General features: G+C 47.3%; 1 long non-coding RNA gene across 1 annotated transcript in view; it reads left to right on the top strand.

Annotated features, from left to right (window-relative positions):
* Nucleotides 1–4,909: 4,909 nt before the first annotated feature.
* Nucleotides 4,910–27,355, top strand: part of LOC144165072 (uncharacterized) — a 53,508-nt gene continuing 31,062 nt past the window's right edge. The window contains exon 1 of the long non-coding RNA XR_013321334.1: nt 4,910–5,012. This is a non-coding gene — a long non-coding RNA (uncharacterized LOC144165072). The remainder of the gene's footprint in view (nt 5,013–27,355) is intronic.

Below are 27,355 nucleotides of genomic sequence, written 5' to 3'. Positions count from 1 at the left end.
GTCTTCGGATAGTGATGCGCCGGACGGCCGTAACACCCGGCTCCCTCACACCTTCAAGCTGATCGCAATCAGTTCGGACCACACATCTGGCTCAGATATCACAAACTGGGAGCTGTTCAGGTTCCTGGGGGGTTTGACCCAGATGTCCAGATCGAAGATGGGGTTTTGGCAAGAAGGTTTTCGGCCTGTTTTTCTGTGCTGACCTTAACAAGGATTTCTCCCGTCTTGAATTATTTAGCCTTATACTTATCATCGAGAATGCTATGCAGGAACTTTGAAATCACGAACACAGACATCGGAGCTAAACGTCGTGCTGAGTCAGCTTACTCAATCACCAAAAAACGAGAGTGCTTATCGGGCTTGGAAAAGATGCTTCGGTGCGACACCTTTTCGGGGGCCGATCATTGCGTTTGGGGAATTTAAAAAAAAACCATACGGCATGGAAAAATTTAAACCATCTCCCGGAAGGGAACTATGTGGTGATGCAAAGCGTGCCAAAGCGGCTTCGCTTTCTCGCAGTGTGGGATAAGCTTCTCGACGCCGGCGTTTCAAAGCGGCTTCACTTCTCCAATTTTGGCATCCCCTGCTCGACTTCGACGTTTCGAAGCGGCGTCAGGTTGCCGAACGCCATCTGTATCCGCTGCTCGGCGTCGACGTTTGCGTTCTGCATCCAGAGCTCTCCTCTGCACAGCCCTGTTTGAGAGGTACTCGTGGTTGTGGGAGTGAGCTGACTGGCACTGGTTGAAGGTGTGCCAGCCAGTTCGCTGACGCAATTTTTGGCGTCCATTCAGTTCATCGGACAAGCACCAACTGAGGGAGCGGCGCACGGAGATGTGGAGAGAAGGAGCCGCGCGCGCTATCGCACAGCTTGTGGGCAGAGGGGGGAGGTGCGGACGGACGCCGACGGACATAGCCCCGAGCAAGTAATGCTTTGCATCTGAAAGCAGGGAATGAGGTACTTTCTTCGTCAGACTTACCCTGATAGCTGCTGAGGTCCCGGAGCTCCCTGCCTGCTAAACAGACAGAAAGCCCATCCGCTGGAGCTTGTGGGCTACGACGGCCACTGCTTGAGGTTTCTACAGTTCACCCTATAACTCATTATCACGATCGGTTGCAGCGTGAGGATGGTGGCTCGTGGTCCGTGATGTCGCCAATACCCTCACCAAGGTTACTCAAGTTCCCGTTGGGGGAGATTTCATAGTATCTAAAACCTTGCCTTAGGATCACCGTAACTACAACCCCTCACATTAGTTGCACTCACTGCTGTATTTGTGTCGTTGCTACGAGAGATGTAAATATCACACCAGTCCGTGCATAATCATTGTGTTGTTGCTTCTGCAGAATGTGTTCTGCTTCAGGTGGTTGAAGGAAGGTTGTTTAGCAAAGTGCGACATCTGTGTTGTTGACAGGGGAACAGGTTGAATCGCCATCTAATTATTGCTCATTTTAATACTGTGGATGTGGAAGTGCTCGGAAGGGTAAGGTGTAGTGACCACCGTATGGTAAGATCTCGAATTAGGCTAGATTTGAGGAGGGACCGCAACAAGCTAGTACGAAAGAAGCCGATAAACGAACTAACAGTAAGACGTAAAGTAGAAGAATTCAGGATCGCGCTGCAGAACCGATATTCCGCCCTTAACGAGGAAGCCGAGCCTACGACCCAGGAAGCCAGCGACAACCTTACACGCATCATTATGGAGTGTACAATAGAAGTCGGGGGCACTATGGCCACACAGGATACTGGTAAACTTTCCCAGGAGACGAAAGATCTAATCAGGAAACGGCAAACCATGAGAATCTCTACCGCAGCTGACAGAATAGAACTAGCCGAGCTCTCGAAGTTGATCAATAAGCGTAAGACAGCTGACATACGGAACTATAATATGGAGAGGATCGAATACGCTGTAAAGAACGGAGGTAGCCTGAAAGCAGTGAGGAGACGTCTTGGCGTGGGGAAAAATCAGATGTATGCACTTAAGGATAAGCAAGGCAATGTCATCACAAATAGGGATAAAATAGTCACAGTGGCCGAGGAGTTCTATAGGGATCTGTACAGTAGCCGGGACATACAGGATAATGCCGAACGAGACAGCAGTTCAGAGGAGATAGACATCCCACCAGTAACGACCGAAGAAGTAAGGAAGGCTTTGAAAGAAATGAAAGGGGGCAAAGCACCTGGTGAGGATCAGATAACAGCAGACCTCTTGAAGGATGGCGGAGAAATTGTACTTGAAAAACTGGCAAACCTGTATACGCAATGCCTAATGACCGCAATGGTACCGGAATCTTGGAAGAACGCGAACATCATCCTAATCCATAAGAAAGGCGACATGAAGGACTTGAAAAATTACAGGCCGATTAGCTTACTGTCAGTCGTCTACAAGGTATTTACCAAGGTAATCGCTAACCGAATCTCTGCAACCTTAGATTTCAGTCAACCTAAAGAACAAGCAGGGTTCCGTAAAGGTTATTCAACAATGGACATATTCACACGATCAATCAGGTGATAGAGAAGTGCGCTGAGTATACTGAACCCCTATATATAGCCTTTATAGATTATGAGAAAGCATTTGACTCGGTCGAAACCCTAGCAGTCATTCAGGCATTACGGAACCAGGGGGTAGATGAGCATTATGTAAGAATACTAGAGGATATCTACAGTGGGTCTACAGCTACCATCATCCTTCATAGGGAGAGCAGTAAAATACCTATAAGGAAGGGTGTCAGACAAGGAGACAATCTCTCCAATGTTATTCACAGCATGCTTACAAGAAGTATTCAGAACGTTGGATTGGGAACAGGTGGGAGTAAGGGTTAATGGAGAATACCTGAGTAACCTCAGATTTGCTGATAACGTTGCCTTGCTAAGTAACTCGGGGGACGAATTGCAAAGCATGCTTTCCGCATTGGGCGAACAGAGTAGAACCGTGGGCCTGAAAACTAATATGCAGAAAACTAAAGTAATGATCAATAACCTCGGGACAGCACAGCAGTTTGAGATAGGTGGCGAGGCAGTGGAAGTGGTAAACGAATATATCTACTTAGGCCAAGTTGTGAGCCCAGATCCCAACCATGAGGCAGAGATAATTAGAAGGATCAGAATGGGGTGGGGTGCATATGGCAGACATTCTCAGATAATGAATAGCAGCCTACCATTGTCGCTGAAGAAGAAAGTAATGACAGCTGCATCTTACCGGTACTCACCTACGGGGCAGAAACTTGGAGGCTCACTAAGAGGGTTCAACTTAAATTGAGAAGGACTCACCGGGCAATGGAGCGGAAAATAATAGGTGTAACATTAAGGGACAAGAAGAGAGCGGAGTGGGTCAGAGAGCAAACTGGTGTTAAAACATATTAGTAGAAATTAAGAAGAAGAAATGGACGTGGGCAGGGCATGTAATGCGAATGCAAGATAACCGCTGGTCATTAGGGGTAACAGAGTGGATCCCTAGAGAAGGCAAGCGTTGCAGGGGGCGGCAGAAAGTTAGATGGGCAGATGAGATCAAGAAGTTTGCGGGGATAAATTGGACACAGTTGGCACAGGACAGAGGTAATTGGAGAATAATGGGAGAGGCCTTTGCCCTGCAGTGGGCGTAGATATGCTGGTGATGATGATGATGATGATTAAATGCAGATCATTTCTTTAACTCACGATGTCACCCGCGTTGGCGTCCGTGGTCTGCGTCCGCATCGCTCCCCCTACACTATATAAAAAATTATACTTGCCGGTGCCAGGTTTCGATCCTACGACTCTGCGGGCGGAACGCAAGGAGCACGGTGCTCTACCAACTGAGCCACAAAGCCGACACACAACGGAAGGTTACGAACGTGCCTTATATCCTTGACTCATTCAACCGTCGGCCAGAGGTGCGCCCTCTCCCCCGCGTCCTCCTCGCCATCTCTCCGCTCGCAACGCCCTCTCCCGCCGCGTTAGGTTCGGGTGCACAACAGGTGGGGACGTGCGCAACACCCTCTCTCGCCGCGTTAGGTTCGCGCGCAAGAACAGGTGGGGCGCTCGCATCGCGCTCTCTCGCCGCGGTCGGTTCGCGCTTAAACCACATATGTCGTTCGCGCGCGCTGCGGTCGCTAACATCTGTGGCGTGATCGTGACGTCAGCATCACGCGTTCGCGTGGTGGCGATTTCGGCGCTATAACACTCTCTCGCGAGGGGCATTGGATTGGATTCGATTGGATTGGCTTGGATTTGGATTGGATTGGATTAAAGTAAATTGTGTTGGATTGTGTTGGATTGTGTTTCGTCATAGCCGCGCCACGTTGCGTCATAGCCGCTCCACGTTGCGTCAAAGCCGCGGCAGGGGGTTCACGGCACGTTTCACCATCGACTTCATCGACAATGTCTACGCTGGAAGACAACAATTACAACAACAACAACCAATACGTAATCCATACGACTTGCAGGCGCGCCCCCCCGCAGAAATGCCCTGCATTTGATCGTGCCCCTCGCGAGGGGGATGTTTTTTTCAGAACCAGGAATGGGAGATTTCACTGTTGGATCTCTGGCTCGCCAGGCTTTTCGGTAATAAACAATTAGTAAATGTCGACAACATGCTACAGGATCCAGAAATTTTACTTGACACGTGTGATCGTTAGGAAAAACGAATATTTCTGGCATGCCGTAAATAGAACGCGTATATTTGTTCGCAAATATTTCTTTCTTTTGTCGAAGTGAAAAAACAATACATTGTACACCGCACCAAAATAGCCTGCAAACTTGTGGAAAGAATGGGCATTGTGTTCTTCAAAATAGTTGGCGAATACAAAACATGGAGGCCTCGCATTATATCCGCGGACGACCAAAACGACACGTTATTTTCAGAATAACAAAGTGAAGTGCGCGGCCATGAAGGTATACCAGGTTTTCTTTGCCCTGGCTTTTATAGCCGCTTCCCCGTGAGTATTCAAGGCTTCTCAAATAAAACTGAGATATGTCTTGCGCGAAAAAAAGAGTCAGGCACATGAAGGCTTGAAGGTTGGAATCTTGTTATTATAAGGTGAATATTTCATCTTATGACTAATCCCATCCGCAGTCCACCGAAAATGCATGGCAGGCAGTCAAACTTTCTCTCAAAATGATTACGTTGGTTGTTGAAGTGCAGAAGAATAGAAACACTTCCCCTGGTAGGAATCGAACCTGCTTTACCATCTTTATCGTACCCCAGCGGACCCATATCGCACAACCTTAGCCTGCACATAAGGTAGTCATCGCGTTTCCGCCAGGGCTGGGCAGGAATATTCCAAACGTATTCTGGAATAGGATATCGCAATGCATTGATAGGACACGAAAAATTGCGATACTATTCTGAATTTAGGCTTGACGCAGCGGGATATTTCAGACATATTTTTGCGGGCATAGAACAAAGAATTGTGGAAGGAAAATAAGAGATACAGATACAGATACTGCAATCCCTTTTTTTTTATTTCGGTGATCTCATGTTCTACAATAAATGTTTATAAAATGGTATGTGGTTAAGAATATATACGTGCGCAAATTACACTACAAGAAATATAAATACAGTATTGTATTGCTTGTACAATTACAGTACACAATTGAACGTTGATGAGAATTGCATAACTTCTCAATAAATTGCAGCGGCAGCATGGACCTTGCCAACAACTTTTGTGAAAGCTCAGCAAACATCTTTTGTTCCGTGTTGGTGTTCGTCACACTGAAATAATTTTCGAGCCTTGGGTGTTGCTATAACTGTGTTAAACGGTTACAGCACTGATGGAGGATGTTGGAAAGTAGGCAATATGTCTCTAATTGAACAAATTTGCAGACAGATCAAAATCTTCTTGTTGTAGTAGCCCAAAAAAAGACTATTATCTTTAATAAAGCGGAAGTCTCCTGCGCCACCAAATTAAATATAAAGAGATAGCATACGCGCCAGAATACCGGGATATATTTGATACGACGCAAAATATTTCACTAATAAGATAAACATACATTTTTAAAAAAATATTTTAATACTGAATAAAGCACATTTTAAAGTATCTCCAAGAACGCATCGCAATATACTAGTGTCGCGATACTGCAGCGACCTGGTTACAACCATACCAGTCATCAGAAATAAAACATGTAATTGCCCGCTAGGTTCTGTGTTAGTTTGTTTGGTGTTGTACTTGATTTTGGAAAGCATCGTGTCTCCCTATCATTTTAGTTTAGACCGAGAGGTAGTCAATTTTTTACACAGTAGCTTACACACCTCATTGCCTGAATAATGTTTTGGAAATAACACAAAAAGTACTTCATGAAAGCCAACTTTTTACTGGTGGTGAGTAATATAGTGGGTTGAGTGACGAAAAAAGCCGGTGCGTCCCTGGCGTACGCGGTTGCGAACCCGGCACCTCCCGCATACCACGCCAGTGCTGCAACTCTGAGGCGTCGTGGCGAACCGCTAAGTGCTACAGGATAAATTTTGGCGACCTCAAAATCATCTCCTTCGAGCGGTCATGAAACGAAGGAGGACCATACGTGACGAGCTGCACACGCTTGCACTTTCTGCTCTCAACCTGTGGTCTCTCGGCGTGTTTTCCCTCGATGCTTCACCTCATTTCATCCTAAATGATGTACTTCTGTGCTTCTACAGAACATAGTCGTAGGAAGGCAAAGAAGTCACCGGGTAGACTGGGATCACAGGTACAAAGGGCCCGTAGGAAAGAGCCTAGGGTGTAGCAATCTATGCAAAGAAACATTTCGCTTTCAAACCACACAAACTACCGACCCAAATTTTAGAGCAATGCATCACCGAATGCGCGGGTATCTGTTGCAAGGAGCAATGATAGATATAATTCTAATCTCTACATTTACCCTGCGATCTTTACCCTGCAACATCCAAAACAAACGTTGAGAATTTATTCCAAAGCAATTTCTGTAGCCAAGACACAAAAATATGAAATCTATGAGACACAAGGGACGTTCATCGTGGGCAGCACTTTCCGCCTGAACTAAAACTCAGTTGGTTAAAGTGCTATGTTTGAGTACGAACACATGGATTGCTGTTAAACTATTTCAACAAAAATTATTCTTTTACAGCAAACGTTGCAGCTCACTTATGAGTTTTGTTTTGCAAATTTGTGTTTTAGTCCTTTTGCAGCCAAACCGTTTAATTTTTGTTCCGCCTGAATTTGACGTTCTATGCACCATTTTGTACCCGACGGTATTCCCCCATATTTGCAAAAAAAATATCCCCCTCGCGAGGGGCACGATCAAATGCAGAGCATTTCTGCGGGGGGGGGGCGCCTGCAAGTCGTATGGATTACGTATTGGTTGTTGTTGTTGTAATTGTTGTCTTCCAGCGTAGACATTGTCGATGAAGTCGATAGTGAAACGTGCCCTGAACCCCCTGCCACGGCTATGACCCAACGTGGAGCGGCTATGACGTAACGTGGCGCGGCTATGACGCAACACAATCCAACACAATCCACTTTAATCCAATCCAATCCAAATCCAAGCCAATCCAATCGAATCCAATCCAATGCCCCTCGCGAGAGAGTGTTATAGCGCCGAAATCGCCACCACGCGAACGCGTGATGCTGACGTCACGATCACGCCACAGATGTTAGCGACCGCAGCTCGCGCGAACGACATATGTGGTTTAAGCGCGAACCGACCGCAGCGAGAGAGCGCGATGCGAGCGCCCCACCTGTTCTTGCGCGCGAACCTAACGCGGCGAGAGAGGGTGTTGCGCACGTCCCCACCTGTTGTGCGCCCGAAACGAACGAGGCGAGAGAGGGCGTTGCGAGCGGAGAGAAGGCGCGGAGGACGCGGGGTAGATGGTGCACCTCTGGCCGATGGTTGAATGAGTCAAGGATATAAGGCACGTTCGTAACCTTCCGTTCTGTGTCGGCTTTGTGGCTCAGTTGGTAGAGTACTGTGCACCTTGCGTTCCGCCCGCAGAGTCATAGGATCGAAACCTGGCGCCGGCAAGTATAATTTTTTTATATAGTGTAGGGGGAGCGATGCGGACGCGGACTACGGACGCCAACGCGGGTGACATCGTGACTTACTGAAATGCTCTGCATTTAAAATTATACCGGAACTCATTCCCGGTCATATAAATATTGACATTGAAACCAGTACACAAGGAGTGGTTCTTATCGTTTGTCATGGGTTACTTTGCACTTAAATACTACAACGACCCCAACCAGCCAGCCACGCCGCCAGGGCGTGTTTGTGTGTGGTCTGGGCCAAGAATGTAGCGACAATGGTCGAAGAAGCAATCGCGCTCTTTAAAGGCACACTGAAGTGATTTGTAAACAATGCGGGATTACGAGCGCATACTGTAGTTCGGCGTCCCTGGGCCCTGTTTCGACCACTCTGTGTGCGTTTACGTGAATTTATTTAGTAGAAAAATCAATTCGAAGATGCTGTCCTCCTCTCTTTACGCTCGCCCATTTTTTGTGGCGTTTTCGTGTGACGTCAGCAGGAGAGGAGCTGACAATTGGCTGCGCTACTGCACGGCTCGCCGACCTTTCCGCGACCGAGTCAGTCGGCCCACCGTTTAGTCCGCCGGCCGCCGACGGGTCGTCGCAATTCGCTCGATCAGTTGAAACTAAGCCACAACACGTTTGAGAATGGAAGAATGCCCCTTTCTTTACTTCGTTAGTTTGTACACCGTATCTAGCTCCAAGTCAAGGTCGCTCCACACAAGCGCAGCACAAGGGTACATGCGACGCTTCGCTGACTGGTACGCCAGTAGGAAAATATAAGGCCTCTTGAAGTGGGAGAAGAGTGAGCGAAGTCAATATATGTACTAAGAAAATAAAATCAACTGATATTTTTACCGTACAGCGTAAAACTAGGGTGCGGGAAGCACATTTGTGCGCTGGGCGAACAAGCAGAGCGGTCAGGAGCACGACTACGCATCTGCGAACGCTTTCCCGTCTACGAAGTGCAATTGCTAGACGTGAGCTATTGTGGAAACTCGGGGGACGCTTACTGCACGAGTGCAATACAACAAATAGTCACCTAAGCTGCTTGAAATACTAAAACTAAATAAAAGTGTAAACTGGTTATATATTTTATACCTTATATTTTCCATCGCCGCCAGCGGCCCGGTGTGGCCTAGTCGTCTGGGGCGCTAGGTATGTCATCGCAAGTGTTCTGCCAGTCACCAGTACCAATCGCTGCGGGTACATTCTTTTTTTATGAGTTAACTTTTTCGTTTTTCGGCGATGTTTTATATACTGAGTTCACCTTTTTTTGGCCCGGAACGTTACTTGCTCCATGAACTAGTCAACAGAACTCGCACAGGCTGGCACTGCCGCGCTAGCGAGTTCCCGTTGCCGTGCTGTTGCCATAAGCACCGACTGCTTGCGGGCAGTGGGCACAGGCCAGAATCAACAGACCCTTGGCTTGGTGCGAAGACGCTTTTTATGATACAGGCATGAGCGAGGCAGGCTCCAAATATGGGGGAAAAGCGCATGCATTTGAGCGTCTGCGGGGACGCGGAGGGCGTTCATGCACTGCGTAGGCCTCAGATAGTGAATGCTACGGTTCCAAGCGGTCCTGGGAGGCTTATCTTATACATTTTACAGCCGACAACATGGCAGAAGCGCGGTACTACGATAACTGGGATATTGAGAATGCCCATCCAACGACGCCATCGAATGTCAAAACTGTTGTTTTACAGACCGAAACCGAAACCGAAACTTGTTTGATTGCTAACCTTGGGCATCGTCCAATCACGGCGCCCAGTCCTGCCAACGTCACAGCTTAGTTTGTGCGGCCGCCATAAACCGCGCATGGTAGTTTTTGTTCTTTCGCGCTTTGTAAAATAATTACCGATTTGTCAACCGGATAAACGATGAAAAGTGTGCTAATTTGAGCCAGTCTACGCAGTGCAAGCAAAAACGGGAGCTTGACAAATTCACTTCAGTGTCCCTTTAACAGCGACCACAAATCTATTATAACTACCGTTACTCTAAAGCATTACGAACACATACTACCTTCAGCATGTGCTGAGTTTGAAACAGCTTTACTGTACATGCGCTTTCGGAGAGCTGTATGGCGGCCCATTCATTTATTTTTGCTCGTGCTTTCAAGAACCGGTCTACGTACTTTGACTCAACCAGGAGCTCGTTGCACCGTCGTCAGGAAGTGGAATTGTCTCTCGCTTTTTATGTGTGAACGGTTGTGATGAATTGGTGATCCAACCAGTATTCGTGCAATGTAAGTCTGGTGACTGTGGCAGCACTTTACTTTTAAAGGCACCTCAGCAAGCCTTTCTTAGCAGCCTCGCGACGAGGCGCGATGGGTCGGCAAACTTCTGTGTGTTTTTCTGATGATCTCTTATTCGTCGGTCCCCAAGTGTGGCAGGGGATTTAGAAGCAGTGCGAAGGACAATTTCATCATTAGCCGAACGCGCACAATCTAAAAAAAGAATTATAAAACTATAACCATACGTACCGTCCATAGATCCGGCTTCTGAGGCCTACAAGGGACGATTGGTCACGTAGGAGCGCAGGAATCTCCAATAGAGCTGACGCTTCAAGCCAAGCATCTTCAGAGACGGCCGTTGCAAAAATCTGTTCCACTCGTCTAGTAAAAGAACCCGCACTGCTTACACTTCTCTCTGATAAAGCCGGGGTAACTGAAAGCATATCTTCAATGAATTAGGTGCGCGACGACTTTCAGGGAGTTGTTTAGAGTAGACGATGACACTGAAGGTGTGCCGGAGAAAGACAGCGTTTAATGTTATTGTTCTAATGGCGGTGCACTCTCCGCACAGTGGGAATACCACCCGCACGCGTTTTTATTTGCTGCGGGCGATGCCATAAATTACTTCCAACAAAGACGAGACCCTCCAGCGCTTTTGTTATAAGAACGATGCATATCACCACAACATGCGAGAAGTCAATTTGAAGGAATCGGACACAGACAGTTTTCAAGACATCTCCTGAGGTACGGCGTACATGCGGACGACCTTGTGAAAGTAGAACGCTGGTACGAAGCCCTATTGCAGCGGACGGTGGCGAAATGGCATTTAGTGTTGCCACAAGAAGCTGCCAATATTTTTAAAACACAGAATTTGCTCAACAGTCGGCAAACTGTAAGGTACAATGGACCGTTACCTCGATGAACAAGGCTTGTATAATTTGGTTAAACCACAATTACATCGATCCATACCTCCTTGTAACACCAATCACCCAGCATGTGGACACAAATAAAAGGCAATATTGCTTGTTCTGCAATAAACCGGGAAATTGCATGGCGCAATTCTCGATGCGGAGCCTGGAACCAGACAAAAGATAAGCGGCTAAAAACACGCTGGACAGACGCAAGACAGGTGCCAGATAAAATGGAGGCAGTAATTCCCGGAGTTTACATTCCGTGTTTTTTAATCCTGCGATGCGTATTTCTTCTAGAAAGCCAGTACAAAACTGCAGTAGAAATTGCCGAAAACTATAACCTGCTGTCACACCGAGCACTTTGGTGGAAATGGTACCATTAGAAGACTGCATAGAAGGTACACATGTCATTGTTGTTTCAGATATATGGTAGTACTTAATCGTCGTTTAGCTATTCTCAGTGCACGAAAGCAGGTTGACGGGAAAGACTAAAATCCTCTGCCCTGTAAACCGGAAGGCACTCCGCCTACCTCTTGTGAGGAAGATATTAGGTTTTCGACGCTATTTTTAAGCAATGAGGTGCCCGGTAGGAACGCCGACATAAAGAACATCAGTTTTTCGAATCAATAGCGGCAGCTCACCACTGGGAAAAAAGTGTTCCACGGTGTAGGCGGTCGTTATTTCTAGGTGAGCCGCTAGGAAGCTCGTATAAACTTGATGGAGCGGCGTAACCCAATAGTAAGGCCCGACACACACTTTGGAAAAACAAAACACACGGCGTGTTGCTATCGGCAACACCTAGGAAGTAGGTCTAGTGGAATCGTATCCAACGCAAAAAGAGGACGGCACTTTGTAAAGATGCTTTGATGCTACAGGGCAGAGGACAGCGACAATATTGGCTTCCTTAAAATCTGTGCTGAAGATCGGCGTACTCCCGCGAAGTGATTCCAAGTAAATAACACAATGCAGAGCGAATTTAAGCGAAGACCTTCACAAGGGTGTTTTGAAAGCAACACGGACAGGCGCCCTTACCGGACAAAAGGAATTCATGCCTGCAATAGGCGTCCTGGTGACGACAATAGGACTGTTTTGTAAACTCTACAAATTTGTATTATCCATTGCTTTCCATGGGAACATGGTGTTTTTTCGTGGGAACCTGGTGAGGTCAACGACATACTGTGGACACCAGTGAGGTGACTCCGGAGAATAACAATTATGATGCATTTATGCTACCCACAGGCACATTTTTCAATACATTCTGCCGAAGTCAGGGCAGTGAATAATTGTACGCTGCGCATTTTGCGTGAAGGGGATTCAACGGAGAGTTTGGGGCGAGCCGCTTTTATAACCATAGTCTTTTGATACAAATAATTTTATTCGGGTGCAAAGTGTTTCTGTTGGGTGTCTTAGAGAACAGGATAAAAAATTTATTGCTGGCTGATTCTTCGGAAACTGACAAGGACGAGGCTTTTTTTGCTACACGCTATGTGCGGTTGAAGGGACACTAAAGTGAATTTGTCAGATCTCGTTTCAGCTTGCACTGCATCGACTGGCGCAACTTAACACACTTTTCATGATTTATCCGGTTGATATGTCGGTATTTATTTTATGAAGCCCGAAAGAAGAAAAAGTACCAAGCACGGTCTGCGGCGGACGCACCAACTAAAGGCTGCCTCGTCGGGAGCAGGTGCACAGTGATTGGACGAATCCAAGATTAGCATTCAAACAACTTTCGGTTTCAGTACTCTAAAACAACATTCTTTACATCCGATGCTATTTTTGGACGGGCATTATCGATATCTCACTATTCGCCCTACCGCGCTTCCCCCATGTTGTCGGCTGCAAAATGCCTGAGATAAGCCTGCCAGCACGGTTTTGAATTGTAGCAATCACTAGCCGAGGCCTCCGCAGTAGATGAGCACCCCCCGCGTCAAAGCAGATGGTCATTAGCCATGCGCCTTCCCCCCCAATCTTGGGAGATTCCCTCACTCATGCAATAGTATAAAAAGAGTGTTCGGGCTGCTGATTCTGGCCTGTGCCCACTGCCCAAAAGCAGCCGGCGCTTATGGCAACAGCACGCAAACCAGAACTCGCTATCGCGTCAGTGTCAGTCTCAGCTCGTTCTGCGAAATCGCTCGTGGAGTATTGAACGTTACGGCCTAAAAATGGTCAACTCTATATATAGAACATCGGCTGAAAACAAAAATGATAAACAATAAAAAAAGGCTGTACCCTTGGGGATTCTAACTTGTGACCTGAAAAATAAACTACCCAGCGTTCCAGACCAGACAGCCATGGGAATTGGGTAGGAATCTGCTGCTAAGAACAATCCCAGCAGACAGCTGCGGCTTCAACATCAGGTGCTCCTATCTTCAGCCTGTGCCGAGTACCACAACTGGTGCCACAATTGCAGCAGCCGTGCCCCTATTGCTAAGTGATGGGGAGTTTCGCAATACAATAGAATCTAAACTGAACTACGCCCGGTGCTTGCGATACAGCTTCACCCACCTCACCGAAACAACGCCTAATATCGTGGCGATGAAAGTGGCTGTTAAGCAAATGATCAGCTCCCAGACCACCACTGCAACGGCGGAGTCTGGGACGTCACGTCAGATTATCCACGCCAGATTATCCAGAAGTGTTGCCGTACACCTCGACGGTTGTATACCACGTCGTTTTACTTTGCTTTACAAGTCATTCTTAGGCATGCGCCGTGATTCCTACATGCGCCAAGTCCGGAACGCGCCAAAGTATGAGTTTATGCTCTGCCTTAAAGTGCGGGCGGATATGGCAATATCGGCAATCGATAGAATCGCAATGCCAGTTCCAAGTAACACAAAGAGTTCGTGTATTCGGTATATTCGAGAAAATAAAACACCGCGTAAGGAATGACGAGCAGAGATAAAGGAACACAAATAAGCAATTGATTTCAAATGAAATATTCATCGCTAGACTCGAGAATGCTCCGCTAATGAGTAATAAGTTTTTTCTTATCGTCCGTGCGTGTTTATGTATATTGTAAGCGCTGACAGAGGGAGACATTAGCATCTGTACATAAGTATTTCCGCAGTGGCTATGTGTGCAAGGCGATGTCCACGTACTTGGCAAAGGCTATGTAGCAGTGCCATCTGCTTTGCTTTGCACGTACATAGTCGTCGAGACGTGTCGTGATCGGCGTGCTCTGGAATATACACGCTTGACTGGGTCTCGCTATCCTTCTGTTCTTTGCGGGGTTCGCCCAATAAACCAGTGTCTGACGACTCCTGACCTTATCTGTGAATCTCGACCTTTTCGTCTTTAAAGGGACGGAGCCGCTGCGGGATAGCATAATGGTCAGTGTACAGCACGCGTTATGCGGAGATTTTGGTTCGACTCCCGCTCCCGGAAAAAACGGTGGATTTTTTCTCGACCTTTATTTTCGCTTATTTATCACTGCATTAAAGAAATATGAGAAACACACGTCATTCGGCATTATTAAATATTTAGGAAAGAGCAGAATAGCACTGGCAATGACTGCAACCTTTGTATGTGTCCTTCCCGAGTCCCTCGTCCCGTATCTTTCTGTTCTGCTATATATATATTGTAAGGGGGATTATAGCTGGAGACCAGCAAGACGCTTCGAAAGAGGCAGAGACCAGAGACGGGCAAGGCAGTGCAGACCGATGTCTCGGTGCATTCTCTTAGAGCGAGCCACTCGCGATGCTTACCGTTCCTCTTCTTCTCTCACCCAGCACCTTGCGCCTGCCATCATCATGTGGCACATAGCAGTCCTTCCTCCGCCACATCCTCCGTAGTTTGCACTGGGGAGATTGGCGCACACTAACGCAAGTTATGTCGTCCTGTCGGGGACTACTATCTCCAGTACAATCACCCCCCGGCGAAAAGACAAGCCATCCTGGCGACCTAAGGGGATGAAACGACGCGGGGATCGTAGTACCTTTAAACGTACGATGTGCACTATTTCACGACCTCGACGACGAAGGTCTGAGGTGGGAGTCACGGGCTCGACGAGGTAGTTAACGGGCGATGTTTGTTAAATGGAGAGCATTTCAGTAACTCACGATGTCACCCGCGTTGACGTCCGTAGGCGTCCGTAGTCGTAGTCCACACCCCTCCCCCTACACTATATAAAAAAATCCTATCCGGCGCCTGGTTTCGATCCCTCGACCCTGCGGGCGGAACGCAATGTACATGGTGCTCTACCCACTGCGCCACAAAGCCGACACAGAATGGGAGGCTACGAACGTGACTTATATCCTTGACTCATTCAAATTACTGCTGACGAGCGCTCTCTCGTCAGCACTTGCCACAAGTGCAACAACATTACCAGAACGCAAACTACTTAATGTCGTGCGCCCCCGGAAATGCTCTGCATTTGATCGTGCCCCTCGCGAGGGGGATGTTTCACTGCGTCCCCATGCGAACAGTTTGCCACTATAGTTTCCGCCCGCTCCGGTCGGTGTCGCCACGGTTCAAACCACGGCAGGGGAGCTGCGCGAGCGTTCGTTGATCGGCGTGCGTTCCGGCGTGGTGGTTGGATGTTTTTTGGAGAATCCTTTATGGGTCATTGCATTTAGCAAAGAATTTCGCCGAAAGACAAAGAGTGGGGCATTGCACACGAAGCCATGCAAGGGATCCAGGTTCAAACGTTGTTGCAGCGGCGGAGCTATCATATCGAGACTTCTGGCGTCCTTGGTCTTCTGATGTGAACTTGCGAGCGGGGGGTCGACATTCCTTGGCATACCTCCATCTCCAGTACAATACTACTGTACAATACTCGGCATACTACTATCTCCAGTACAATATAAATATATATATTTATATATTCATATATGTATATAGCCTCCCTCTATACGAATATTCTACACGAGGGCGGCGTTAAAGCAGCCATTCAGTTGTATGAATACTGAGAATGTCTCAACAAGCCTGTCATACAGACTAATGGAACCTCAATGGGCACAAAAATTGGCCCAAACTATGCAAATCGTTTTGTGGGCGAGCGGGAAAGGGAATTTCTTGCCACAATTACAGTGCAGCCGCTTTTTTACGAAGGGTGTATTCATAAAATCTTCCTCAACTGGTGTCATGGAGAAAGAAGCCTTTTAGAATTCATTACGACCCTCAATAACTTTGATGACCATATTTCATTTTCCTACTTGTATTCGGCATCCGAACTTACTTCCTGGACATGGCAATCAAAATATCTGGATAAACACTCTAGACTACCTTGTATGCGAATCCGAACAATAACCACCAATACCACCATTTTAAAAGTAGCCATGTCAAGCAATGCAAGACAGCCATGCCGTACATCCAGTCGCGTAGGTTGAAACGACTGTGCTCAGACCCTAAAGACTTCATTTCAAACTGCGAAAGGCTTTGAAACAATCTCCTATGTCTGCCTGTCATAGATGACGCAATCGAAAAGGCTGACAAGAAAGACCGAACTGAGCTTCTAAACGATGCCAAACCATCCACTTCAAAAAGCCAAACCAACCTCATTCCCACATTATACGCAAGTGCTCCAAACGTAAATGGCATACTTAAAAAGCATTATAACTTCCTCCTGCAAAGCGAAAAAACGAAACGCGTCTTTCCTGAGCCTCCAGGAACGGTGTACAGGAGAGCTGGAAATTTAAAAGACATTGTAACATTGTCTAAAATAACAACCCCAAAAGCACAGGTTGCGGACCATGCGACAAACCTCGGTGCAAGCTTTGTCCAATGATGCAGAAAACAGAAACTGTGCAGAGCACAGGGTCGCACTCCTAATTCCGTATACAGGCCGACTACAACTGCCACAGCGAAAACGTCATTTACCTCCTCGAATGCAGATTGTGCCACGCGCAGCACATCGCACAGACAGGAAGAGCCTTCAGATTGCGTATTAACAACCACCGATCACATGTAACTGCACTGCCACACCTTCCCATATCCAAGCACGTCCCCACATGATTGCATCCATTCCAAAAATTTGCAGTCACTGTACTTCAGTCAAGTTTCAGGACACATCACGACCGCGAAGTGCGGGAATCCTTCCTGATTCACAAATTCAACACCCTTGCAAATGGTATAAACGAGAGTGTTGGTAAACTTTTCTTTCTCTCCGTTTGATGTATAGGAGTTTGTGCAACACTTTTGTGCACACATTTACTAGATTCTTCTGCCTGTATATTTCATTCCTCCCCTGTAAATAAGGGCTTTGCTTGCTGCCTTTCCTTCGTGTGTGAATGCATGCGGTTCGCAACGCCATGTGCTATATGTAAGGCCCTTCCTTCTTCAAAAAGTTTTACACAGCAGCTAGTTATGCTTTATATTTCGATGGCTGCTCTGCCATAGAGTCCTGATGTCTATTGTTATCGCTGCCGTATTTTGTAACAAGGGCTCAAGATCCTTCACCTGCTTCAACGATTTTCTAGATCTGTACTTCAATTGATTGTTGCCTTTCTTGATTCTTGTCTTCGCCAGCGCTATCCTGGAAGGATAGACACTGCTGTCTGTCTATGTGCCAGCCTTTAAATAATGAACATTGTTTGTGCCAGAAACAGCCCGAACGTGTTTTAAAAACAATACGAATCACATAAAGGTCTCAACTTGGTCTTAGAATTTTGGGGCTCTGGCAACAACTTTAGCAAATTTAAAACTGTGAAAACATTTGTTCCAACCGTTTTGGATATTTTCTTCTTTATATAATTCAGTTTTACTCGCATTTATGTTTTTGTTTGAACTCCAGTACCCCCTTCCTTTTTTCCCCACGCAATTAACCCGCTATTTTCGCTGTCTCACCATGCGGGGTGATTCTTGCCTACCCTGTAATAACTCATCACTCCTGCTTGGACTTTCCGACAGCTAAACCCCCTGTCAACCGTGCGACTGGGGCGGCTTGTTTTGCCCGCCACTTGTTCGGTGGCGCTTGGGGCTCCCGTGCATCTGCTTCCCAGGCTTCCCCAACACGCAGACAGCTTATGTCTTTGGCGCCGGCCGCCGCGAAAATTGGACGATGGGGGACGGGCGATCGTCTTTTAGGCCGAAGAAAACACGCACCCTCCGCGTGCGGGGAGCTTTAAAGCGCGCGCTCGCATGCGTATTGCCCCGCTCTGGGAGCCGACGCTGACCGGGATGGTTACAGATCGCCGCAGATGTCAACGTAGCCTCTCTGGCAAGGCAATTCATGTCTCCCTACTGAGACACCATAACTCTCATTGTGACTTTCCGATAGCTTCGCCCTCTTGCCGCTGGCGCTACTGGGGTGGCCTGTTTTCTTCCCAGGTTCCTCGGACACGTGGACACAATACTGCTTTGGCGTCAATGGCATTTCTTGCCATTGACGCTTCTTCCCTTGTTGACTGTGTTTTCCTCGACTTTGCTAAAGCTTTTGACACTGTATGCCATAAACTACTACTGCTAAAACTAAGCAAACTTAATCTTGATGCTAACATATTAAAATGGATTGAATGCTTTCTAACAGACCGCTCCCAATTTGTAACTGCTAATGAATCAAACTCCCCCCTCTCACCCGTAACCTCTGGCGTCCCACAAGGATCTGTTCTTGGCCCACTACTCTTCCTAATTTCCATTACGACTTGCCACATAACATTTCTTCTTCTATAAAGCTTTTGTCCGATGATTGTGTTATTTCCCGCGAAATTAAAACACCTTCTAACCTTGCCCTTCAGTGTGACTTAGACAATGTTTCATCTTGGTGCAATACTTGGCTAATGAACCATATAGTTACTAAATGCAAGATAGTGAGTGTTTCACGTCGAACATGTAATATTTCTACTAACTACGTACCTAATAAATCCCCCTTACTAAAGTTAGCACTTACAATAACCTTGGCGTTACAATTTCTGACAACCTTTCGTGGCAGACTAACATTCACCTTATTATAAACAGTGCTAACCGAACTCTTCGTTATTTATGCCGTAACTTCTCCCTTGCCCCGATGGAACTGAAACTTCTTCTCTATAAAACATTAGTGCGACCTAAGCTCGAATATTCATCATCTGTATCGGATTCACGCGTAAACGTTCAAATCTGTAGCCTCGAAGCAATTCAAAATCGCGCCGCTTGCTTCATTTTGTCCAACTATTCCCGTACAGCAAGCGTAACTCCTATGAAGTCAACGTTAAATCTACCTAGCCTATCACTTCGCCGAAAAATCTTGCGCCTGTGCTTCTTCCACAAGTTGTACCATACCGTACCCTCACTGAGTAACTCTATTTTTCTTTGCCGCGATCCTACATTTCATCCCGCAGCGATCACCACTTCAAAGGTGGAATTCCAAGCAGCCGTACTAACCTTCATTTTAATTCATTCGTGCCCACAACAAGCTCAGACTGGAATCACCTTCCCGCTTCCATCGCATCAATCACTGACCCTGCCAATTTCAAGAGTACCATGAACGCATACCCTTTTTAAACATGCTCCGTTTGATTGTGCTGATTGTTATTTTGTTTATTCACCACTCATCTCTGTAACGCCTTGTGCATTGAGAGTAAATAAATGAAATGAAATGAAATGAAATCTTAAAATGCTGAATGTGTCACAAAGATTATATATACGAAACGAGTCAACACATGAGCCTACGCCTTAACGGTCACCGGGCAAATACTCTTAGCAAATCCTCCATGGCTCTTGCGCAGCATGTCCACAACCAGGCCATAATTATGATGACCTTCAGTTTTATATACTTCACTCAAACTTCAGGTCTCCTAGAGACAGCAAATACCGAGAATCCTATTTAATTCGCACATTCAACTCCATGGTACCTACTCAATTTATTGCAGGTATTGGAAACCTGGAATATTTCCAATACTACAGGGAATACAGCATTAGGCACTGTCTTGCTTGCAGCTTATGTAAAGAATATGACCCCTCCCGTTGCTCCTTATGTGGCCACCTAATTCCTTTTGTTTTCATTCCTTAGCTTCCAGTTTAGTATGCGCAGGCATCCATCCAAACGTTTCTCTGGAATTCCATTTTAATTTTAATTTTCTCTGCTGTTTTTGCTCCGCTTTGTTTTGGTGCCCCGTACGTCTCCCTGACTTTATCTTCCAATTTTTGGGTTTTAGGAAAGGCCTTTTCCAGGAATGTTGCTGTTGAACACACGTTCCATTTCAGTTGTGTGTTTATTGCTTTTTTTTCTTTTTGGTATGTGTGGTTCTTTTCTTTGTTTTTTGCTGAAACTAGTTTTTTTTCTGCTCTGTCTTTTTTTGAACTGGGGCATGCTGATAGCTTATGATAAGAACTCCTTGCACCGCCTCTTCTGCCTCCGGCATTTCGGAAAACCTTTCCGTTGTCCGCGCCATGGGTCAACAAACCGCTCTCATCCTTTCTCTCCAAGAATTTCCCGGAATAGCAACCCCCGGCTGACGCCCCTCTTGCCCACTTCGCAGCTCAAACTATACAACCTTCTTTCCCCCTCAATATCTGCGCCTACGTACTCCCAAACCAATGCGCTTTCTGAATTCCACTTCTTTCCTCTCACTTGGGGACCTGCCCCCATATAAACCGTGCCAACCAGGCGAGGCTTTGCCCTGCCGAAGGCAGGTCTCTTTGCTGAAACGTTGGCAACAATTGTGGTTTCTACCTTGTTCAAAGTTTTCTTTTCTTATATAGATATATTGCTAGATTTATAGAAACTCTCTGCAACAAATTTGTGAGTTTAAAGTGCTCTTTCATTTGCCCATTACCACCTCCATTGAGCCAATGTATTTGTGACATCTATTTAACGAAGCAGTTGCGACGGCTAAGCTGGATGTAAGAAAGACACTAAGCTGATGAGCCAAGAAATTCTTGCCTTTTTTCTAAAAAATCGACCTGAAAAATGCCCAAATTTAGCGAATTTCGCCCGCACCGCAATCCCCGTTGGGTTTCCATGTATGAGTGCGGTGTCGACGAAGTTCTTGGCCTGCCTGATGTCTGAACACTGATGTTTGTGCATGGGTCCGTGAGTGATGCGCTTTGCTGCCCTGACAATGAAAACATCGGTGCTTCGAAGACAAGCTCGGAATTTTAAATGCGTTTCGGCCTGCGCGCAAGAAGTATGTCACCGCCCGCTATAGTGTCCCAGATAGCTTCATCTCAACTTTCATTTATACCAATCGAAGCTGACCTAAACTAATTGATAATGTAGGATCGTGTCTCCGACTTTATCTATAAGGTTAAGGCTACGTCGATTGGCTTCAATGAAAGTTATTTAAAAACTGACGTGTCTTTGGTGAAACTAAAATTTCGGCTTTCGCTTTCTCCTATCCCTCTCTGCTCAAATGCTGGATATCTGCATTTCTCAAGATACTGTTATTCTTGGTAAATTTTTTCTTTCATAATATTGTCACGAAGCCAAAGACGACGCAGTTGTCTTGAAGGAAAACAAGGTAATTGGAGCATACTTCTGTTCTCCTAAAACTGACGGAATACACCGACGGCGATGCAGCAGTCGACAAAGTGATATGCGTAGGCGAGCGTCGTTCTGTGGAATACTGCGCTTCCGCGCTGCGGGAATTTATAACGGCGCGCGAGTGTTTTTCGACCCGTCATATTGCAACCAGGACAATGTAGACCAAAGAAGATTACTCTGGGCTGGTGACAATAGTTCCAAACACTCTCCCTATCTAAAGAGAATACACGAGCGGCTTAAAATATAGAATGGAACCCGCGCTTTACTTGACATATGGATAACACAGATAACCTAGCCCCGAGCGTCCGGACGTCCAAAGCGAAACAATGAAACAAACCCAAAACATGGTCGTGTGAGGAGATATTGCCTCTTGCAAAATTATGAATGGCCTGTTTCGAATCTGAGATTATGATTCTAGGTTGTGGCCTAAAAGTAACAGCAAGATCGATTGCCATCTCTTCCGCCTTATGGCCATCGCTTCCGGATGGTGATTGCATTAACTGGGGTGGATTGCGGGTGGTTGATAACTGCCACTGAGTAGGTATTTTGATGCCTGTATTCTGCGCCGTCTACGTAGACGATATCGGGACGGATGGGTAGCTTCGGGCATGGGCTCGAGCCCTTGAGAGTCACGGGGGGCAATGTCAACGGGGTGCATATGCCTGGGCAGAAACCAAACGATAAGATGCTCTCGGATATTTGGCGTGATGAAACATGCCTCCTTCACCAGGTCTCAGAGAGGAATATTCTGCGCCTCAAGTATTTCTCTACCTCGTGGTGAGCAGTCCAGGCTTTCCCGCTGTGGCGAGAGGTGTGCCTCGATGAGTACCCCACCGGTATTGTAGAACGTCACTCAGCAGGGCAGTGGTTGTAGCTCATTAGGCGTACCACACGAACACGCTGAGCCTCTCTTGCCCAGCGTCCGGTCGCAAAGAGCTAGGAAAGGACATAGGTGACATTCCTTACACGGTCCATAACAACGAATGGGCCGGTGTAACAGCATAGAACCTTCGTAAACAAACCACGTTTCCTTAAATGGATTCATAGCAACACCCAGTCAACCTTACAAAATGCAACATTGCGGTGGCGGCCATAGTATTTGTCCTTAGAACTGCTTCGAGAGGAAAGTACGTGGACGGGCTGATTGGCGGACTTCTTCAGCGAGAGAAAGAGTTTTGGCAACGGATGCTTCGTTGTTTGAAGAAAAAAAACTCCCAAGCATTTCCCCGAGGGTGAACATGGTTAAGTGCGAATGCACGGGGTGATGCTATGAGGGGGAGTAAAGTTAAAATCCGTTGGCATTCACCCGTGAGCGCGCGCGAGCCGACCCACGGAGGTCTGGCAGTTTATCGCTGCATATATAGGGGGGTACGCCGCGCCGAGCGCGCCGAGCCAGGTGGCTGAGAGAGGAGGCGAGCGCAAGGGGAGAGGGACAGCGGCGCACGGCAGCTGCAGCCGATCGAGGGGGAGAGGAGATAGTGTGACGTCACGGTGGAGAGAGAGGCGCGCGGAGCGGACGTCATGGTATGACGTCACGTCATGGTATGACGTGACGTCATACCATGACGTCACGGCGCGAGGAGCGGTGCGGGGAGCGGCGCGCACCCGCGCAGCCACGGCGAGGAGGCGGAGCGAGCGCGGTCACGTGGTGAAGTGACGTCACCGCGCCGTTGCTACCGACGCTCCTCTCCGCTCCACGCCGTTGCTAGGGAGAGGAGGACTGCGGACGCCGCGGCCACCGCCGCCGCCGCCGCCGGCGGTGGAAGGTTTGGGGTCGCTTATAAAGTGCATTCGCACTTAAAATCGTGGAATGGCGTCGATTGGTGTCCTACCTGAGCGTGCACAGACGAGGTAATAGGGATTGAAGCCAGTGGTTTTGTGCTGTAGGGTGTTTGAAGGGTAGGTAATAAGTGGTGGTATTTCATCCCAGTTTTAATGCTCAGAGGAGATGTACATCGAAATCATGCAGAGGAGTGTCCGATTCGCGCGTTCAAACAGATCATTTGTGTGTGGATTCTACGGGCTAGCATTCCGGAACTGTGAAGTGAAGTACAAAGCCGAAGTAATTCCTGCACAATCTCCGCATTAAATTGGCGGCCACGATCACTAATAAGCACACGTAGTGCGCCGTGGCGAAAAATAAAAGCATGCAGCAGGAATACGGACACCGAGGTAGCTGAGGCAGTGGGAACAGCTGCGGTTTCCGCATACCGCGTTAGATTGTCAATACAAATAACAATCCAGCGGTACCCGGCAGGCGTCCTGGAAGTGGGCCTACCGGGAAAATCCCAACCTGGCCAAAAAAGGACAAGTGAGTGGTTGCACAGAATGAAGCAAACCGTAGGGTAAGGCAGGAGAACGCTTGTTACGCTTGCACCCTGTAAGCTGGGTTTTGCATTGCTGAGCCGCATTCAAAGCCAGTAAAAGCGCAATGGGCGCGGTGTAACATCCTAGTGTAACGAAGGTGTCCAGACATCGTCATCGTACATAGGGCGCAGCAAGCAAGGGCGCATATTCCCTGGTACAACCAGAAGGAACCGCGCACCAGCTTCACCATAGTGTCTTTTGTAAAACAGGCCATCCGCAAGAAAAAAGCGATTACAAGGGGCGGATGCACAGGCAGCTGCGAAGAATTGAGGCACCTTGCGATCATTCTGTTGCTCTCGTCGAAAGGTTTCAACGTTGATAAATTCCTCAGATACTGGTGCGAGGTATTCATCGAAATTTTTGGCGTCGGACGCAGTCGTTGAAAGTGATAGCCGTGAAAGGCAGTCACCGTCGGTGTCACGGCGGCCACTTTTGTAGGATACGACGAAGTCGTATTCTTCAATTCCAAGAGACCATCGGGTGAGCCGCCCGGATGGATAACGAAATTTAACCAACCAACACAGGCAAAGATGATCCCTGACAATCGTAAAATAATGTCGCTAAATGTAAGGGTGAAACTTCTTCACAGCGAATATAGGCGCCAAACATTCGTGCTCACTCACAGTATAGTTCCTTTCGGGCTTATTGAGTGTGTGGCTGGCGTAGGCAATAAAATATTGTTACGGGTCTAAGGTGAGCAATGCCTTACAGCTCCTTGAACCGACAAGGATGACGGCGACGACGAAGTGTCTGGCGCGCACTTGGCGCGAGCTCTGTGTCAGCCGCTATGTACATTATGAAAATATATCGCTTCACCCCATCCCATTGTTCGTCTCATCTGTGTCCTGCCACCACGTAACATTTTGGTGGAGCGTGCGAGATCATCCCTATCCTGGTCTCCGCATCGCATCGTCTCGGCCTTTGGCGAAATCCTCGAGGGACCATCGGCCATGTCGGGAAGCCCCAGCCCACTGCGACCTGCATTCGACCACGTCCCCTGCCCCGTGTCCCCAGCCCGTGTGTCGCCACTGAATACCAGACGATACAAGCCGAGAACAAACCAAAGAAGACGCCGGGTCCCCCGCCCTTTTGTCCGACGTGGTTCGAATTCCGCAGACGGTTCGTTCCAGCTTGAAGACATCGCTTCTCTGGGGTCAGGCATCATAAGGGACGTCATCTTTATTTGTGGCGGCAGACAAATCTCCACTGAATGTTTTCATCGCATCGCTCACCGCATCGCGATCCTCGACTGGGACGGTAGCTCTCAACCCGGGGGGTGATGTTACGGGACTAAGGTGAGCAATGCCTAACAGCTCCTTGAACCGACAACGATGACGGCGACGACGAAGTGTCTGGCGCGCACTTGGCGCGAGCTCTGTGTCATAGCCGCTATGTACAATATGTAAATAGATCGCTTCACCCCATGCCATTGTTCTTCTCATCTGAATCCTGCCGCCACGTAACAATATTGCGCCCTATGTTGCCTCTGCACGAGACCGATCCCGCTGGCGTCCGTATGCACTTCGGTCGAAGCAGATGGGTCTAAGTGCAAAGTATTTAGCCAGAAGTGATCAGAAACCTAAGTAAGGAAAATGAGTCCTCGCACTCTGGCTTCCACTTTAGAGGCACATTCTTGGGCAAAATATTACAGAGGATCAGTCAGCTCTGCAAATCCGGGAACAAAGCGGCGAAAATAGGAGAATAGCCCAAGGAGACACTTCGAAGGGTGTGCACAGAGTGGGGCGACTTGAAATGGCCGACGGGTGCAATATTCTCTGGGCCATGTCTAACGCCATGTTTGTCAACTGTTGGGCAAAAACTAGTGTTTGGTGCTTGTCGATGTGGCCCTTTTTTGTATTCAACACAAGACGGGCTCTTTCTAGGCAATTCACGAAAGTGTCTAGGCGTATGGTATGCTCTTCAAAAGTGCGGCCGAAATGTACCACAACGTCGAGGTAGCACAAGCAAATCTCAAACTTTAAGCCTCACAAAATTTTGTTCGTAAATCTCTCAAATGTAGCTGGAGCATTACAGGGGCCGAACGGCATGACGTTGAACTAAGAGTCTATCGGGGGTCCATCGGGTAACAAAAGCCGTTTTCTTTTTTGTCAGCTGGTTCCGTCGGAATTCCCCAGTACCAATATCGCAGGTCGACAGATGAAGAATACGAAGCAAAGTGCCTGAAGTTAATGACGTCATCTATTCGTGGTAGCTTGTAGACGTCTTTCTTTGTGATTACGTTCAGTCGCCTATCATCAAAACAAAATCTACAGCAGCCATAATTCTTCTTTACAAGAATCACCGGTGCTGCCCACGGACTAGCTGATTCCTGCTCAACACCCTTTTGTAGCATTTCGTTGACCTCATCGGCCATATTACTTCTGTCGTTGGGAAAATTCGGTAAGGTTTCTGTCGCACCGGTATCAATGTTGTGTCGCGCGCGGGAAGACGGGATGTCGATCTTGGCGTCCCTTTGGGGAAGTGAAAAACCGATGCATGTCTGGGGAGGACACGACCTACTGCCTACCTCTCAGTAAAATAAAAAAACCTGCTTATAATTTTTATGAATGGTGCGTCTACTGTAGCCCTGCTTCTACAGGAATAAAAATTTTATTCGGTCACAGCTGCTAGTGAGACTCTCACATCTTTATCAAACACCGCTAATTTCATTCTCTTCAGGAAAACAGTACTAGCGACTTAGCAGCTAACGGCCCATAAAAAGCTGCGCTCACAGTTTACCGAAATCAAACAATGCGGTAAAAAAACATCTTTCTTAAAGCAGTTTGATGCAATGGGCTCAGCTATAGCGCAAAAGGAAGGCATGTCTTCGGAAACAACCAGAACATGTTCCTTGGAGAGAGAAGGCTCCTCTGCGTGTGTTAGTTGTGTGATGGAATCTATAGCACCTCTCGTTTACGTAATGTTTGTTGCAGTTCACTTCGAATGAACCTCCCTGAGCTATAGAATATTGTAAATATTTTTTCCCGCAATTCTCGTAGCCAAAACAGGTCCTCCCTCTCTAAAATGTTGCCATTTTTCTGGTTTGAAAGACAAGCCAAGTATTGAGATTTGCTATTCTCGAAACAACTTCATTATCATTGGTCTGTCACGGTTGACTCTTCCACGTCCATGGAAATGCGCGCACCCAATAAAACCGGCACTTCAATTATTGCTCAAAAACTGAATTACCAATAAAAATATATTTACTCAGCATCCTGAATTTACTCCAGGGACAGTTTTCAAATGCCATAGAAAAGAAGAATACCCCCCCCCCCCCCGAGACTTATCCTTGGCATCATTTAGACGAGAATAAAGCGTCTGGGTGGGCGAATTCAGAAGTAACAATAACTTAATGCCTGCACAAAAATGAAGACGCTTTAGACAAGTCACCGTAATTAGCATCATTAGCATAATCAACAACAACAGCCTGTTCAGTCCCGCGGCAGGGCAAAGGTCTCTTTCATTACCTTCCAAAAGCAACTGTCCTCAGACGCT

This window comes from Haemaphysalis longicornis, unplaced genomic scaffold (assembly GCF_048455015.1).
Source record: "Haemaphysalis longicornis isolate Haplotype H1 unplaced genomic scaffold, Haemaphysalis longicornis Haplotype H1 scaffold_14, whole genome shotgun sequence".
Taxonomy (NCBI): Eukaryota; Metazoa; Arthropoda; class Arachnida; order Ixodida; family Ixodidae; genus Haemaphysalis; species Haemaphysalis longicornis.
The sequence above is the reverse complement of the archived record's forward strand: the minus strand, read 5'-3'. Positions and strand labels throughout refer to the sequence as shown.